Below are 4,842 nucleotides of genomic sequence, written 5' to 3' on the forward strand. Positions count from 1 at the left end.
TGTCACCAGGCTGGAGTGCAGTGGCCTGATCTCGGCTCAGTGCAACCTCCATCACCTGGGTTCAAGTGATTCTCCTGCCTCAACCTCCCAAGTAGCTGGGATTACAGGCATGTGCCACCACGTATCTTTTTGTATTTTTAGTAGAGACAGGGTTTCACTATGTTGGTCAGGATGGTCTTGATCTCATGACCTCATGATCCACCTGCCTCGGCCTCCCAAAGTGCTGGGATTACAGGTGTAAACCACTGTGCCAGGCTGATTTTCTTTTCTTTTTTTGAGACAAAGTCTCACTCTGTCACCCAGGCGCCAGTGTAGTGGGACCATCTTGGCTCACTGCAATCTCTGCCTCCCAGGCTCAAGCAATTCTCCTGCCTCAGTCTCCCAAGTAGCTGGGATTACAGGCCCCTACCACCACACCCAGCGAATTTTTGTGGCTTTAGTAGAGACAAGGTTTCACCATGTTGGCCACACTGGTCTCGAACTCCTGACCTCAGGTGATCTGCCCGCCTCGGCCTCCCAATTTTCATTTTTTAAAGAAAGACTTGTGATCAACTTTAAAAGGAGTGGAAGGAGATAAGAAGAAAAGATAGGAACTAAGAATGGCAAAGCAGGGTTCTACTAGAATAGAAAGTTTGAAGGGAAAAGCTCATGTTGTTCTTTAAAATCTGCATCTGCCTAACAGTTTTGGCAAAACGTTTTACAAGGTGGTTATGACAACTATCTGACCAGCTGCCCTGCCTTTCCAGTCTTGTGCCCTAGAGGTTCTTAATCTGGGCTCTGGAGGATCCTTGAGGTTACATGCAGAACTCTGTGGGTTTTGTGTGTGTATGTGTGTGTTGATGGATGCGTGCATATTTTCCTATAGAGACGAATTGTTCCCCTTTTTGATAGTAACTGGGTTATCATGACATTACTTCTCATTTTTGCCTTTAGCTATGACATATTTTCCATCAGTGTAATTAAGATATATGTTTCTGGCCAGAATAGTGCCTATAAAAACAAAGGAAAAAACATAGAAGATGTAAATTTAACACTTTCTAGAATATTTGGCTGATACCTTGATCCTGTGGCTCAGTAAGAATAATTTGTCTCACCGTATGATTCCATAAAATATCTAGTTAGGGAAGAAAGAAGATGAACCTATACCTAAAAATCACCTACTCTGTGCTGGGCACTATCATTCATCTATTAATTCAACAAATATTTATTGAGTGTCTACTATGTTTACATACATTATTTTGTCTTCTAAGATCCACACGATCAGTATTATTTCCCACATTTTATGGATGAAGAACTGAACATTCTGAGAGGTTCAGAGTGAAAGTAATTAATTGCCAAAGGTCAAACAGGAAATGTTAGAATGGAGTTTTGAAATTTGGCCTTGCCTGACTCAAAGCGTGAGTGGCTATCCTTAACCCTATTTTACCCATAAAGAGACTAAGGCCTGGGGAAGCAAAATAGGTGACTCAACGTCACAAGTAATAAGGTGGTGGGAAGTACCTTGGGCTGCCCCAGGCTTCTGTTCTCTGGATAAGACCTTCTGAAGAGCCAGCACTCACAGCCTGTATTTGAGGCTCTTCCAAGCACGCTGGCACTGCTCAGATTGCCTTTTCCAGAGCAGGCATGCCTCTATGCTCTTGTTTCCAGGGGAACTGAAACTATTAGATTACAGGCTTCTCTGGCTAAAGTGACAAATGGCTCCTCCAACCAACCAGCTGCCTTACTGAATATTCCAAGACAGGCCTTCTTAACAGAACAAATGCAAAAAAAAGTCAGCTATCTGTGACATTATTGTTTGACTCCACATTTTGGCCTACCTCCAGGTTGTGACTGAGAAATCTGATTTTTGGCTAGCTATTCCTGGTTTGTAATTGATCATTCCCTCACCTTTAGCTGCCCTGGAGAAACCTTAGTCAGTGTTTAATGTTGGCTTCTTAAATTAGGGCTGCTTTTTGTCCAAGTCATTCCATCTATTAAAGGTTATAGGCCTTGAGATCAAAGCTCTAATGGGTGGCATGATGTTCCAGGATTATTCATGCAAAGATAATAAGGGCAAATGATTCAGGCTTTCCCTGAGAATATAAGAAATTTCTGTTGCTTCAGAGATCAGACAGAAGTATTAGCCTCTAAATTCTAGAGGCTAATGAAGAAAGATCTGACATGACATCACATCCTCTTAGGGTCAGAGTCACATGGCCACACTCACATCCACACTTCTACCATACCCATGGTAACAGCGGGAGCACTGATGCTCTTCTGTCCCTTACATACAATGGCACTCCTGATCTGCCCAGTGCTAGTTCTCTGTTTGTGCAGTTTCCTGGAGTTTTCTGCTTCAGTTCTCCAAACAGAACTTCAGGAGAATAGGAAAAGAACTCTTGTTTTTCCACTTCTTAATATGAAATGAAAATGGTGGGAGTTGGCCGGGCACAATGGCTCACGTCTGTAATCCCAGCACTTTGGGAGACCGAGGCAGGTGGATCACTTGAGGTTGGGAGTTCAAGACCAGCCTGACCAAAATGGAGAAACCCTGTCTCTACTAAAAATACAAAATTAGCCGGGTGTGGTGGCGCATGCCTGTAATCCCAGCTACTTGGGAGGCTGAGGCAGGAGAATCACTTGAACCAGTGAGGCGGAAGTTACGGTGAGCCGATATCACAACATTGCACTCCAGCCTGGGCAACAAGAGTGAAACTCTGTCTCAAAAATAAAGAAAGAAATAAATAAATGAAAGCGGTGGGAGTTGTTGAACAAGACCTACAGATAGTTTGCCTAGGGCCCTTTACCTTCAGAAGAATAACCTTGGGCTTCAGGAGAGTGCTAAATCACATGGAAAACAACAAAAGACTTAGGAGTTAGACATTTCCTGGGCTGAAGACATCATTGGCACTTTCTGGAATGTTGACCAGTGACAATTTCATTACATCACCATTAGAATACCTAATAAACTACCTACTCTACCATAAACTTTTATACTCTAAGATTTGTCAGAATCGGGCTAGGCCTGTAATCCCAGCACTTTGGGAGGCCAAGGTCAGCAGATCATTTGAGATCAGGAGATCGAGACCATCCTGGCTAATATGGTGAAGCCCTGTCTCTACTAAAAATACAAAAACCTAGCTGGGGTGGTGGCACATGCCTGTAATCCAATCTACTTGGGAGGCTGAAGCAAGAGAATCGCTTGAACCCAGGAGGCACAGGTTGCAGTGAGGCGAGGTTGCACCATTGCACTCCAGCCTGGGCAACGAGAGAGAAACTCCATCTCAAAGAAAAAAAAAAAAAGACTTTTCAGAATCACAGAACCATTGAGTATACTGCAGGCTTCCTTCGAAGCCTGCCTGAAGAGTCCAAGTTCATCCCTTGCTAAGATGACAGCCTTAAAAAACCCAGATTCATCTATTTCCAGAAGCCTATTCTATCAGAAAAACACACTCTAGATGTGGCCAGGGCGTCTGGTTTTACAGTGATACAGTGATTACAAACTCCAACCTCCTCTGCCCCGGCTCTCATGGTTATAATCATTGCTCAAAGTAGCTGGTTGACAAACCCATACGCATATCATTGAAGCGGGCCCTGGCTTTTAAAATTAAGTGTTTCCAAAACTCATGCTGAACTTTGACCTCCAATGTGTGGCCTAGTGGGAGGTGGGAGGTGTTTGGGTCACCGGGGAAGATCTTTTTTTTTTTTTTAGATGGAGTTTCACTCTTGTCACCCAGGCTGGAGTGCAATGGTGTGATCTTGGCTCACTGCAACCTCTGCCTCTTAGGTTTAAGCAATTCTCCTGCCCCAGCCTTCTGAGAAGCTGGGATTACAGACCACCACCACCATGCCTAGCTAACTTTTGTATTTTTAGTAGAGACAGGGTTTCTCCATGTTGGCCAGACTGGTTTTGAACTCCTGACCTCGGGTGATCAGCCTGCCTCGGCCTTCCAAAGTACTGGGATTACAGGTATGAGCCATCATGCCCGGCCGTGAAGATCTTTTATAAATAACTTGGTGATGTTCTCTTGATAGTGAGTGAGTTTTCACTCCAATGAGATTCCATTAGTTTTCATGGAAATGAATTCATTCCCAGGAGTATAGGTTGTGATAACGCCAGGATATGCCTTTAGTTTTATCTCTTTGCATGAGTCCACCTCCCCTTTGACTTTCCCTAAGATGCTCTGACCTACCATGCAGCTCTCACCAGAAGCTCAGCAGATGCTGGCACCATGTTTCTTGTACTTTCCAGGAACTTGCAGAACCTTAAGCTAAATAAACATCTGAAAAAAAAAAGGTGTTTGAACAACTTGAAAGAAAGGTGAAACCCAAGATCAATCTCTACTTCTCCAGAGCTGTTTGCTGCAGAGACGATAGGGGATGTGGTGGGGGTGAAGATACGATATCTTGAATCTTCTGGAGATTTCTTCAGCATCTCTGAGGGACTTATTAGTAACCGGAGTGTTGCATTTCATCCCAGAAGCCTCCTGAAGATTCCAATGGCTGGTCAATAAAACCAAGTTCATTTTTTAAACACTATTCTTCAAGTCTAGCCATCCTCATTGTGTGTCTTCTGGGTACAAAGCATTGTCTGCTGAATAAAAGTTTGCAAACATATTTGTTCCCATATTTTTTGGTAGTCTCTTTACTGCTATTTCTCATGAACAGACTAGAATAGATAAATGGGATGATTTCTAGGATATTTCTAGGATATCATAGAAATCATCCAAGCTCAACTTTCTGCTCAGCATGTGACTCTGAGAACATTCAATGGAACTTGCCTAAGCCTCGTGGAAGAGGTGGTATTTGGACTAGTTCATAGGAAGCTTTTCAGCTGAATCGTACAGTAAGTAAAGCAAGTAT

This window comes from Cebus imitator, unplaced genomic scaffold (assembly GCF_001604975.1).
Source record: "Cebus imitator isolate Cc_AM_T3 unplaced genomic scaffold, Cebus_imitator-1.0 Scaffold189, whole genome shotgun sequence".
In the NCBI taxonomy this organism is placed as follows: Eukaryota; Metazoa; Chordata; class Mammalia; order Primates; family Cebidae; genus Cebus; species Cebus imitator.